Source organism: Talpa occidentalis, unplaced genomic scaffold (genome assembly GCF_014898055.3).
Source record: "Talpa occidentalis isolate TD23 unplaced genomic scaffold, MPIMG_talOcc4v2.1 talOcc4.10, whole genome shotgun sequence".
In the NCBI taxonomy this organism is placed as follows: Eukaryota; Metazoa; Chordata; class Mammalia; order Eulipotyphla; family Talpidae; genus Talpa; species Talpa occidentalis.
In genome coordinates this window covers 86,880,801-86,894,970 of record NW_023600993.1, presented here as the reverse complement: position 1 = coordinate 86,894,970, position 14,170 = coordinate 86,880,801, and positions in this window count along the sequence as shown.

Sequence of the window (14,170 nt, the reverse complement as noted above, 5' to 3'; positions counted from 1 at the left end):
AGAAACAAAAAGAAAAATATCAGATGGTCTCACTCATAGCAGGGATTTAGAAAACCTAAATAAGGGACCAGGAAAAAAACCTAAGAATAATAAAGTAAAAATCAAAATCAACAAGCAACTAGAAACCAGAGACACACTACGGGGATGGGGGGGGTGGGAAGAGGGAGTAGGTGCAAAACAAGGGCGGGTAGGACTTGTATGGGGACTATAGCCAGGATGAAAATACATACATGGTGCAAAAATGAAAAATAATATAAAAAATGTATAAAATTTTAAAAAAGAAAGGAAAAGAAAACCAAGGCAGCAAGAAGGTGGGGTGGGACTCCCCTAACATGGCCTTTGGGGAGGGAGCTGGAGTGGGGTTCACAGAGAACATGTTGTCCTCCAGAGCTGGATTTCAGGAGGAAGTGACTTAGGTAAAAACAAGAAGAGAAGCATTGCTCCCAGCAGACACACCAGTGCGTGCAAAGGACTATTGTGGAAAGAGCACACACTCGGAATCAAGTATCATGCAATTCACTCTCCTCCACTCTTTGGTGGTGTGTTTCTGGGCGCGTTGCTCTGCTTTCCCACCTGGGCTACCCACCTGTAAAACAGGGATGACAACCTCTACCTTGAAGCATATCCCGACTGAGAGGGACAGGTGCGGGCCAAAGCTTCCTTTCCCCCTGGGACATGCTCATCCCTCTTCTCCCGTGACTGTGCAGGTGTCAGGTCAAGATGTTTCAGCTTTGGAAACTTGCTGTCTTGTGTGGCCTGCTCACTGGGACCTCGGCTACTCTTCTTGAGACACTTGGCAAGGGCTTGAATGATGTTGTGCAATCGGTGAAACCTGTTCTTGATGAAGGACTTCAGATCGTTGAGGATGTACTTGGGTGTAAGTGAGGAAGGCTGGTGGTGGGGGGTACCTAGGAGGGGTCTCCTGGATGCTGGGCCTGTGCTCCAGGCATTGTCACCATGGCCTACTCTTCATTGCAGTTATGGCTGGTTTTCATTTCTGAGTCATTGGCTTGTTATTTTTCTAGAAATAAGAAATATTTAATAAGTAAATATCCCTTTACAGGTTATATTATGGTGTATGTTCCCAATATAAGCATAGGATAAATTACTTACAGTGAGATTCCAAAAGCATGCCCATTTTTAAATTAGAGACCAAAAATCTTTTACAGGTTATATTATGATTTATGTTCCCAATAGGGGTATAGGATAAGTTGCTAAAAGTGAGATTTCAAAAGCATGTACATTTTTTAATTACAGACCAAAATCTCCTCTTAATATTTTCTCCAGGAGTCTATGAGTGCCTTTTTAACTGCACCGGTATGGGCGACTTCAATGTCCTGCCCGTCTTATAGATGAAAGATTATAACTTCTTTTACTTTGTAGTGATCTGATTATAAAAGAGTTCACTCATTTTTTCATATTTTATTAGCCATTGACATATTTTAGCTGAAATAATTCGTTATATTCTTTTGTTGGTGTGGTCAATTTTCTTATTGATTTTTTAAAAAGATTTTTTTATTTATGCGTACAAGAACTGGAGTGTAAGCCAGAGGTGCACAGGGTGAGAGATTCACCAGAGAAAAGGGAGAGCAGAACAGGCAGATGTACTGAAATACACTGCTGAGGGGAGAGTGGGCAAGTCAGGAGTGGTCTGCTGTTCCATGTGGTTTGCTCCCTGGAAGGCCCAGGATTGAGCTCATATTGCAGTGGCTGGTGATAGGTTGATAGCTCTGTGTTTAACTCCTGTGCTATCAAGGAGGCCCAATTTTTTCATTGATTTCTATTAACTCATCGAATATTAGGGAAATTAAGTCTATCTTGCCCAGGAAGTTTTGAAGCTACCTATCTTTGTACTGAATCATATCTCTGTTTTATTCTGATTTCTTAAAATAAGTTGATTCTTCTCTTCATTTTTTGGAAACATCAACAGCACACTGACACATATTCTTGAGAGAAACAAGTACCTTCTGTAAATGTCTGCTGTCCAAACACCTGTTAAGATTTAGGCAATCTTCAAAGACGCTGAAGGGATCTACTGTATAATTTCACTGCTCTGTACTCTGAGCTCAGAAACAGAAGTGTTCACATCAAAGTCACCTAAGATGAGCTATAGTTTAAAGTTGAAGTTGCCCTTCTATATTTGCATCATTATAACAAGGTAGATAATGGCCTTTGCATAGCCAAGTTGTAGTACTAAGATTACATGGCTTTTCTTGTACTGTTTTTGTTTTTCCTTGAGTTAGCAATTGCTTTATTGTTTCTCACTTGAATTACTTTCTCTATGTATATCCTTAATTCTTTCCATCTGTGTCTTTCTACACCTGCCCTGTCATTTAGTCAAATTCCTCTTTGCTCTGGGGAACTCCCATTAGACACTACATGAATTGATGAATTACTACACTAGAGTCTGTTACAAAGTTGTCACTTTCATGAGTTGGAGCCATGTTTCATCCTTGACCCTAGATTTTTCCATTTGTTTGTTCATCCTCTCATTTTGTTTGACCTAGTTTTAAACATGTAAACATGTCCTTTAGAGCAATAGCCCCCTAAGTCACTATTGGAAGCTGGTGTTCAATCAGTACCAATTGCCTGATGAGCTGACTGATTGCCCTGTTAATGAATAATGTGTATACATTAGCATGAAGACAGCATGAAATAAGCAAGACTTCCCTAGCTGTGTGACTTGAGCACACTTCTTAATTCTCTGATCCTCTATTTCCTCACCTGAAAATACAGATACTAAAAATGCCTATCTCACTGAGTTATGAAAAATACATGGAATGATATGAGCAAAGAGTGTTATCTAGTGTCAGATCCGTGATAGCTGCTCTATAAGTGGGACAGAGCCCTAATGCCCATTGTTTTTGTCATCTGTTCAAGAGACATTGACGACTGACCTGAAGGACATTCAGGATTCCAACGTTTGGCACCAGGTCAAGAACATGGTTCAGGTAGCTGGATACTTGGTGGAAAAAGGCGTTTCTGATTTGCTTTCACTGAAATCCAAGCTTTGGGGTGAGTTGGTGCTTCATGGTCAATAGTTTTGCTTCAAGGAAAGGGAATACATATTTGGGGACGCAAATCTAAGATCAAAGACAGAAAGCTGGATAAACCTTTTGCCTCCCCGCAGTTCTGAGACAGTGCGAGACTAAATGGGCTTCTCTTGGGTTGGAGCTTCCACATTTGCAATTTCAGAATCAGAGGGAAGGTTCTCTTTACTCTCCCCCAAAAGAAAGGAACCTGGAATTTACCCCACAGAGTTGGTTCCGCATATGGAGTTTTGGAGTCAAGCAGTAGGGGTCCAAATGCTGGCTCTGGCACCTATTCCTCCTTGGAATCTTGGGGAGGGAGGGGCGGAATCCATCTGGCTGAGCCTCATCACACCCTGCTATACAGTGGACAGGGTCAAAGGGCTATGGTGAAGACCAGAGAAGAGAGGTTGGGGAGACCCAGATGCCCCATGTGATGCTGACATAGAGCAGCACGGAGTACATGAATGGTGACAAGGTAAATTGTGATTTTTGTGCAGATTCAAACTCATAAATATTCAAATCATGGATATCAAATTTGAACCGTCTCCCGAGGGCAAAGGCCTTACCATGAGGATACCCTTCAAGGCCAATATCAGTCTGAACCTGTGAGTATGCTTCTACTCCAGAACTTGGGGAGAGGCCATGCAGCATGGCCAATACCTCTTTACCCTGGACTAGGCCTTCACCACACTGCTCGGTGGCCTTGGGCCTCAAACTCCCAGTCTGTCAATGATTGGGGCCTTTCTGCCTCTAAAAACCTAACCTTTAAAATGTTCTAATGAACCTCAGGCAAAATAAGTCTCTTTTAAAAGAATTCTCCATTAGATACATTTCTGAAATCACATTTATCAAATTGTAAAATTTGAAAAATTACGAACCTTGCACTTTAATAACTTTTGGGTAAAATTTTGTCCAACATTATTTCGTGTCTTGAGAGTCAAAATAACAGCAAGTAGTAGTGTACAGAGTATAGTAAAGTGCATGTATGAAAAACTTTCAGGGTTTTCATTACTTTAAGAGAGATAGAAAAATGAGGATGTGTGGAAAAATCTTTATAAAATAAGTGCACTATGATGCTCTCCTTCATTAGTTGCAAGATTGGGGGTAGTTACTTAACTCTTTACACAAATACTTCCTCATTCAAAAACAGAGCTAATGATAGTAATTATTCCTCATGATATTGCTATAATGGTTAAATGGGTGAATCTAGGTAGAAAAATTTTAAAGTACCTAATATATATCATTGATTCTCAGTAAGTGCTAACTACTATTACTATTTTGTTTATTTTATTAATGTGATTCTACATAAAAGTTTTATGAAGTAAAGCCACGTGGCCAGGAGAAGCCACCCATCATGTAAATATGTCAGTCCCACTTAGAAGAGGAAATAGTGGCACCTCCGATGTTGGATGAGGTTCGCACAGGTAGAGGGATGAGGGGGCAGAGCAGGTATTTCTAGAACTCAGCTCACTATGACCATGATCCCCACAGGCCTTCCACTGGCAAGGAGGTCAACTTGCAGGCTTCTTTGGACTTACTGACTGATGTCAAAATTGAAACTGATGCCCAGACTGGCCAGAGCATGGTGGTAACAAATTGCTCCGGAGACCCAGTCAGCTTCCATCTCACCTTGCTGGACTGGTAAGGCCCATGCATCACAGAGCTGGGATCCCAAAGGAGTGAGAGTCTTCATTTTCACCCTAACTCATCCCTGGGAGGTGGCACAATGTGGTAAAAAGGAGATCAGCCTCTGGAGTAGGCAGTCCTGGGTTCAAATGCCAGCTCTGTCTCACCTGTGCCTTGTAAGCCACTTAGCCTCTCCGAGCCTCAGTTTTCACCTCCATGAGCTGAGGATGACAACATCTACTCCTGTGGAGACTCATGAGAAAACACAACTGTCCAGCACTGAGGTGGTCTCCTGTCATGGCTGAGACAGGAGTGCCCACCTCTCCACCTGCAATCAGGAATTTGCCTTTCCACCTTTCAGCTCTATCAGGTTTGCTTCATCCTTTTGAACTCTGCTGTTTAGGGCCCACACATTTGGGATGGTTATGTCTTCTTAAGGAATTGACCCCTCTATTGCTAGGTAATGTCCCTCCACAACAACACAATAGGAATAAATTGCATTGACCCTCCTGCCTCCTGTTGGAAGGCAGGAGGAGAAATAAAGGTTTCCCACCATGGACTCTGATTTCAGAGAGTCCCCAACTGTCTTCACCCATTGGTCAATTCCTGAGATGGGATCTTGAAACCTAATCCTTTAAGCCATTTAAGACATTGTTCTCTTGTAACCCACAAAATCTCCATCTTAAATTATGTGCTTGAAAGAATGGGTTGGGGCCTGGGGAAGAAGACTGTGGAGCGTGGAGGAAAGGAGGGTGACCCCAGCAGGTGTGGAGAGAGGGGACAAGCTCCCGAAGCTGAGGGCAGAGTTCTGGGCTCTCAGGGCCAAGGCTGCCTAAGACTCCCCAGAACTGAAGAAAGGCTCCCCGCCCAATGTTATTCGGGGAGGCTGGGTGCAGAATCCACCTGAGCCCTGCTGGCCTGCCTTGCCAGTGGCCCCCGGGGAGTCACCCTCCCCTTGGTCTGGGTGTCACACCTGTAAGATGGCACCCCCACTGCCGCTCCACACGCCCTCACCTTGTTCCCCGCTTTGGACAGAATCTCCTGTGGTCATCAGGTCCTCTTGCTCTGACCCCACTCCTGCCCCCAACTCCAGACACACCCGCCTGAGTTCTGAGCTGCTGACAAGCTCGTTCCCACTCAACACTCATGCAGGGACTGTCCTGGGCCTTGGAACACCCCTACTGCTCCACTTCAATGGAGCTCTCAGCCTTGTGGGGCTCAAACAGGCCCCCTCTACTCCCTCTCTACGTGTCTTGCTATTCAGAGTTGTCACAAGTTGTCATTATGCTCTTAATTATATGGCTACTTCATTCATTCTTTTAGCCAAAAAAAATATTGGGTGTCTGCTGTGTTCTGAATTCTGCAGAAATTATTGGTGGCAACTGCATGGACCCTGTTCATACATAGCTTTTCACCTTGAGGGGAAAGCAGGAAGCGGGAAGGAGCCAGCCTAGAAAACCTGTTTACTGTTTAAGTCCCAGATTAGGAGTTGCTTGTGCTTGGCTGACCCTGTGTCTCAGCCTGGCTTGGTACCTGGTGTTGTCGGTGTACTGCAAAATGTATTGAATGAATGAATGAATGAACGAAGGACTTTGGTCTCAGGGTTGTGATGACTCTCTCAGGTATCAGATGAGGCATGGTCAGATGTGAGGTTCTAAGTGATGATCCCCTGTGGTTCAAAAGACATCTCAGCGTCTCTTGGGAGCTGCAACCCAACTCTCCACACTCACACTGCCTGCCAGCTCTTCCCACCTGACCAGCCTTCATCAGTGCCCTCTCTCTTCCAGGCCCAGCAGTTTGAGCAACAGGCTTATGAATCCTATAACCAGCTTGCTGCAAAAGAATGTGATCCTCTTGGTAGAGAAGCTGGTGAGTCTGCCACTCCGGGGGGCCCCGGGTCAGGTCCCATAGGGGGCCAGCATAGCTGTACCCTCTGGGCACCTTTTTTGCTGATGCTCATATTTTCATGGGGCTGTCAACCTGCCCCCTTTCACTCAGCCTGAGAGGCGGGGTGGGGGAAAGAGTGAAGCTGGGCCCACATTGGCTGAGATCACTAGGTGCCAAACTTGAGCCTTTGGCCATCTCCATGTAATTCCAGTACATGGTTTGCTTCTCTTTCCTTTAATCAACTCACTTTTATGTACTTAAACCTATATACGTACATTTATTTTGTAAAAGGAAGCATTTTATCCTTCCTATAAGAAGATGTTACTATCATTTAGCATATAATTAATTGAAAAATAAATACAGATGATTAAAGTAGGCTTTTTCATCTGAAAATCATCCAAAACCAAAGTCCCAGAGTTTCTGAATTAGTCATTCTGGAAGGGGGTTGGAAATCAGGGTATATGACTAAAAAACCTTCCAAAGGGCTGTGTGATGGGCTGAGGTGGGGCTTTGCTACTCAAAGTGTGGTCCTCCAATTGGCACACAGGCCTTGCTTGGGAGCTTGTTAGAAGTTCAGACTCTTGGGTTTACCCCAGGACTGATGAATGGCAGTTAGCATTTTAACAGACCCCCAGGGCATTGCACACAAAACATCATAAGACACACTGCTGGGTTCCTAGAGGCACCCTGTGACACTTTAAAATTCCAGGTGCCAAAGTTTCAGTTTTCTGAGTCAGGGCTCAGGAGTTTTAGTACTTGGGATTCTCAGGTTCTAGGATTCTAATGTGCTAAGGATTTAGGATGTGGTTCTCAGATTTTGGACTTCAAGGTTTTCATTGTTCTAGAATCCCAGAGGTCAATGGCTCTGAGACCCACACAAAGAGCACCTCTGAGGGTGGCCGGCAGCTTTTTTCCAGTTTATAATGATCAGCCCTTTTCCTCCTCCGAATCCCTTCCTCTCCATGCACCCCTCCTCACCCATCCATTCCTCCCCTTTTTTTCCTTTCCCCCTCAGAGGTGCCCACAGTTGCACAATATCATCCAGGGCTGGAATAATACATTCTGGAAGAACATCATTGGTAAGTCACAGCATGGGAAGTGGGGGCATTCCCTCTCCAGCCTCCGAGGGGGACATGCAGCTCTGGGCACACCCTACAGGCAGGCCTGGTCAGGGGACCCTGGAGAAGCAGGACCAACCAGCATCCTGAGCCAGTTGAGAGAGTATGGCTGGAGGGCTCTCTGCAGAACTGCCAGGTTCTATGCACCTCTGTCGCCTCCTGAAACTGCCAGGCAGAACGATGCAGGAAAGATGGACGGGGTCTGGGTTCAAATCCTGCCTCTGCTACTCATCAGCTACAGGGCCTTGTCAAATGTTTCTCCCTGAGCGTGGCTACCTCCAGGGTGAAAGGAGATTGTAAACACTGTTGGCTTGATGCGTGGACTTAAGAAGATGCATAAAGAGCCTATTACCCAGCAGGCACTGCTCATCCACACTTGCCTTCCCCTCCACTTTTGAGGATCTGTGGCTTCTCCTCACACAATGGGGGCGTCTCTTTGGCCTTTGGGTCCCCAGACATGATGAGTGGCCGGGACTGCTGGGGCAATAGCAGTGGGGTTATGAAGGCATTGGGGCCTAGACGTGGCCCTTCTGTGAAAGAGCTGTGGATGCAGTTCTGTGGCAATCTCTGCGCTCTGTGCTTGCTGTTTCACTGGGTCCATGAAGTAGCTCTGCAGGAGACCCATCATTGTGTCCACTCTACAGATGAGCAGACCGAGGCATAGAAAGCTGTAGCAGCTTGATGAGTTCTTGGGCTCTCAACAGATCCACTGGAGAATGGCAGCCACTGGGGGTTGGTTACTATGTGGTGGAGACAGAGGCCCACTGTTGGTTTTGTTCCATCAGATCCACTTCCGCAGGGACTCCAGCAAACACTCAACATCTAAAGAAGACAAATGAGGAGGAGCCTCTACTGGTGAGGGCCATTCTCGGTGTCCATACTCAGGGAGCAGGGGCGCCGCCAGGAGGCCCTGCAGTGAAGGCAAAGACAGGCTCTGCTTCTTTGTTCTCCAAGCAGTGACTGAGCCCCTGACCTTGTTCGGTCAAAGCCCGACCCTAGTCCCAGGCTGAAACCTGATCCAGTCACATTCCAAACACTGAACCTGAACCACACTCCAGACTGAGCTCTGATGCTGACCCCAAACTAAGCCCAGGGTTTCTCCATAGACTGAGCTTTGACCATCCATCGTCCAATCATATACTGACCCCTGAGCCCTGAGCCCTGGCTCCAGCCTGGCCTCTGATCACCTGCATCATTTCTAAGTTGAGGGAAAAGAGGAGAGGGCATGAGGATGGGTCAGTGGCAGGCACCACAGAATGACCCCAAAGCACAGGTGCTGGTCTCCTCCCAAGGCCATTGCCCTGCAGGGTGTGTGGGAAGAGCTTGGGCTGCAGTGTCTGGTGTAGCAGGCACCCGGAAGAGCCCCACTCTGTGAGTGCCCTACCCCGTGTGTCCTCCTTCGAGACGGCTCCCCAGTGGCTGGACCCTGTTCCCTGGTCGCGTCTCCCTCTGAGAAGATGTGGCCACCACCCCGCTGGAATGAAAGCCTCAGCCAGCCGAGAGACCCACATCCTCACAGACAGTGGCCTCGTGTTGCTCCCTCTGCCCTCAGCAAAAAAGAGCCATTCAGCACCCTCCTGCGTGGCCTCTTGAGTTCCTTCCACTGGGATTCGGGCGGGGGCACCCGGGAAGGGAGACCTGGGTCTGGAGTTGGGGTATTTGAGGATGTCCAGCCCCAGGGTTTTTACAAATGGGGACACTGAGTTACAGAGGCAAGAAATGGACCCGAGTGTGACAGCCAGTGAGTGGCAGCCACGGCCTCCAACCACGCTCTGTGGGTGTTTAGTGAGCCCCAAGCCTTGTCCAGGAGGGCCATGGAGACAGGAGAGTGAGCTCAGGAGATGACTTCTCCAGGGCTCTCTTTTCCGAGAGGCCTTCTTGAAGGGGCACCTGGGCAGACTAGACTCAACAGCACTGGGCAGAATTGCAGAGTTGCAGGGATGAGCCACATCTCCGCCTGCTCTCCATCCTCCAAAGGACTTGGATTCCTCTGGAACGAGGTCTCTTCCAGTAGCTCTGAGAATGCTCATGGTCTCATCCCTCAGGGCTCATCCCTCCCTCATCATCGGCTCTAGGAGTCTGTGCACCCACCTGCTGAGATGCCAACATGGTGGGCCCAAGGGCCCTGGGGATGCTCAGCTGCTCCATGGGGACCAGCTCCTCTCTCCACCCAGAGCCCCTCTAGTCACAGCAGAAATCAGCATGAGCCCAGGTGTGCCCAACTCAACCAAGACAGCTAGCAATGCTTACATTGACAGCACCATCCTTCTGGAGGATTTCCACTAATTCCTTACACCCCCTTATTCCAGGAGATGCCATTCCTGTCCCCATTTAACAGATGAGGAAGCTGAGGCTCATGATAGCAAGGTGGCTCCTCAAGGTCACACAGGGAATAAATGGCAGGCTCAGGATTCGAACATACAGCCTAGGAACACTTGCTCACGGTGGCAGTGACCAGGCTCCAGGAGCTTTGGTGGCCTCTCTCTGTTCTCCAGCAGCCCACTCAGGACAGATGTGTTCCCCTGGAGGCCCTCTTCTTCCCCCGCTGCAGGCCCTCAGTTTCCCTGCCAATGTGTTGGCCTCTGAGAAGTGCTGTGCTCACACACAAAACTAACTGGCCCAGATGGCAGCAGCTGCTCCTCTCCAGAGGGAAGCTGACTTATCTGCCCAAAGACCCAAGTGGGCTTTGCCCATTCGCCAAGCAGCCATCCTGCTGCTCTGGACAATTCTGTCCAGAGAATTTGGACAATTCTGTCCAAAACTCCAGCCCTTGTGGCGTGGAGAACCTTGGACCAGCTCTCCTGTGAGGGCTTCAGTTCAGTTATGTAAGGGGCTACTGGGTGCTGAGTCTGAGGAATTGGGCACTGCTGAGCTCAAGTCAGCTCCTGCTACTTGCCAAGTTACTGGACTGCTCTGGACGTCCATTTTCTCACTTATCAAATGGAGTTCATAGTGTGCTATTGTGAGGATTAAAAGGGTGTTAACTCGGGATCTGCCACCTGGTGAGCACAAGATGGCCCCCACCTGCCAAAAAGCCTTGAGAAGCCTTTGTTATACTGTTATACACTTTGTCTCATTGAATTCTGGTTCTCACTGAGCAATGCAGTGAGTGGTTTCCAGAGAGCAGAAGTGATTGCTGAGGTCCATGGCGGGTTAGAGGTAAAGCTGGACTTAATCCAAGGTCAGCCTCCTCCAGAGCTGGTGCTCCTCATGTGAGCCAGGGAAGAGGGATGCCAGTTTCCTTTCTGACTGTACTTTATGTCAATTTCACCTGTCAGAAAAAATAAACAAGGAGTTCTCAAACTTCAGGGCTCCTTTTCAGCTGTAACCAATTGGAGTAAATGACAAGTCTTTGTCTATGCTGTTCCACCCAGCTGGAACACATTTCCTTCCCCCTCTTCAGCCAACTAATTGCTCCTCAGGCTTAAGACTCTGCTCTTGGCTAGAAGAGTCACTTCTTGGCTGAGTAAAGGCTGTTGCTCAATGTTTGCCCCAAAAGATACCATTTCCCAACTTGTGGGTCTAACCAAGCTACCATTCTTTGGTGTCCAAACAGATAGCACCTAGAAAGTGTCTGTTCTTTTTCACTATTGCAGTCTTAGGTTTCCCATTTCTCTCTCTCTCCCCAAGCCTGTGAGTTCCATCAGAGCAGGCTCCTCTCTTCATAGCAGCCCCAGGGCCCAGCAAAGGATGAGATGCATTACAAGCAATAGCCAATGCTGAATGAATGAATGAATGAACCCCTTCTGGACTGGCACAATCAGACACTGTCTCTGGCACAGCTGAGTGGGTGAATGAATAGGAAAATTCTAACAACCCGGGATGGGGGGCAGAGGGGACCTGACATTATCTTCTATTAACCAGGGCCAGGAACAAGACACTTCGGGACAAAAGTAATGGACTAGGGGCCAAATGTACAGCTCCTAGTGAAACGAGGATGTGGAGTGGGAGAACTAGAACTCAATGAGACAAAGTATGTAACTTCAAAAAGGTTTGCAACCCAATCTGAGGGTAAAGGACAGTCAGGGAAGGCTTCCTGGAGAAGGCGCCCTTTGAGCTGAAATTGAAAAGATGGCAGAGAGAGAGGGGAGTGGAGGGCACCAGAAGCAAAAGTGACCAAATGAGCAAAGCCAGGAGGTGAGAGGAGCAGCTTACTAGAAGACAGCTGGATTCTCAAGGCCATTTGACCCTGGTGACTGATGTGGGCCTGGTGCTGCCTCTCCTTAGCCCTACCCCAGAACAGCTCTGGCTCCTTGTACACCTCAAAGCTGTGTGGGAGATTCCTAGTAGTGGTGAATCCCTGAAAGAGGCTTCAGGGAAGAGGAGGGCACTTAGAGTTGTTGAGGGGCATCCTCCATCAGGGGACATATGGGAAGAAAGAAGGCAAAGCCTGAGCTCACTCCAGTCACCCAGAGACAGAGCAGCAAACCTTAGTAGTTGCCTTTAAAAGCTTAATCCAATTAAACGAACACTGTCTCTTTCCCATGTTTGCACAATTCTTTCAGGATAACATCTCAGGGTCAGAATTTTTAACTCTATGCCTTGAAATATTTGATGACCCCAGGGACATGTCACAAAATCATTTACCAAACAGGATCTTCCCACATCTACTATGATGGAAGAGAGTCTACATTGCAACATATATTTGCCAGCAGAGAGGCACTTTTAATATAAATATTTGCTCTTTGAATGGGGGTAGAATAAACTTCAGCCCATTGGGAAAGTCAAAGTTCCCAAATCAGGAAATCCATTGTTACATCAACTTAATATACGTTTCTGAACATTAAAAAAAAAAAAAAATGGGAAAGACTTGAGTTTGCAGCTGGCCCAGAACAGTGCTTAGTTGGAATCACAAAAACACTGAAACGGGGGGGGGGGGGGGGGGGGGGGGGGGGTACTGAAAAAGAAGACTGACACCTGATGAACGTTCTTTTATTAGCCATGACTCCTTTCTGTGTCGCTTATGCAAGAAATAAAATGGATTTTTTTTTTTTTTTTGAAAAGTAGAAAGATTGATGAGTACCTAGCTGGGCCAGGTTCTGTGCTGGGCAGCTCAGGGGTGACCGAGAGAGATGCGGCCACTGTGAAAGGGGCTACAAGGATGAGAGCAGGCACATGGCCTCCTCCAAGGAAGTAGGTTTAGGAAGAGACAACAGGGTGCTGAGAAAAATGTTTGAAACCCAGCCTGGGGTTAAAGGATTGTCAGGGAAGACTTCCTGGAGAAGGTGCCCTTTGTGCTGAAATTGAAAAGATGACTGAGAGAAAGGGAAGTGGAGGGCACTCAAGCAAAAGTGACCAAATGAACAAAGCCAGGAGGCAAGAGGAGCAGCCTACTAGAAGACAGCTGGATTCTTGCATCTGCTTGGCCATCAGTTTGTTGTACTATCATGTATCATGGAGCATCTAGAAAATTCTGTTCTATACTTGTAAAGGAATAGAAGTGAAGAGGCAAATAATGTATTCACATTAATTAAGAATTTGTTTGGACCCTGCAAATCCCCTGGAGAGGGGCTTGTGGCCCCTCACACCATACTCAACAAACACCAGATTAGACACTGGGAAACCATGGAAGTCTTCTGAGCAGGGGAGAGGCGATCTCAGCCTCAGTTTCAGGAAGTTTCCTCCGGCACGTGATGTGCTGGGTGGGTGGGTTGAAAGGACACAAAGGCTGTGGCTGGTCCAGGTCTGGCCTAGGGCAGAGGCTGTTGAGTGGACAGCTAGGCTGCAGAGAGGGGCTGCTGGGAAGGTGGCAGTCATGACAGTCACCTGGCTAAGTACACTGCAGGTCTTCCTACAACACTGAGTCTTTGTTGTCCTGCCCTCCCTGCTCCACCTACTTCCATCAACCCTCCTCCTCCCCCTGCCCCACCCCAGGCTCCAGGGTCAAGGGGCTGCATTCTACCCTCCTCACCCTGAGAGGGGAGAGTGTTGTAGGAAGGAACAAGGCCTCTTTCTTGGTTCCAGAGAGGGAAGAAAGTCATTCTCTTTGACTCTTATCCAAGGCCATGAACAAAGTCAACATTTGTCCCCATAGTCCTGCTAACACTTGCTTATCCAACTAATAACCCACAGCCTGAAAACGTGGCTTCCAATGGGAGCAGCCATGCCGACAGGATCTGAATGTCACAACCTTGATCAAAACAGCTAGATTGGGGCCTCCCTGGTGGTGCAAGGGTTTAAGATGCAACCTATGAAGCGCTCCGCAACCACTGCAGCACAAGTTCGATCCCCAGCCAGGGAGTAACCCACATGGTGCAGCAGACCTCTCCTGACTCTCCTGCTGCTCCCCTCAACAGTGTATTTCAGTCAATCTGCCTGTCTGCTTCCCACTTTGTCTCTGGTGAGTCCTCTCACCCCCCACACCTCTGGCCTGCACCCCAGCTCTTGTATGCATAAATAAGTAAATCTTAAAAAAAACCAAAAACAGCTAGATTGTCTTACAGCAGGATCCAGCATTTGTGTTCTTTGGTATTTACCCAAGGAAGCTGGAAATTTATATACACACTA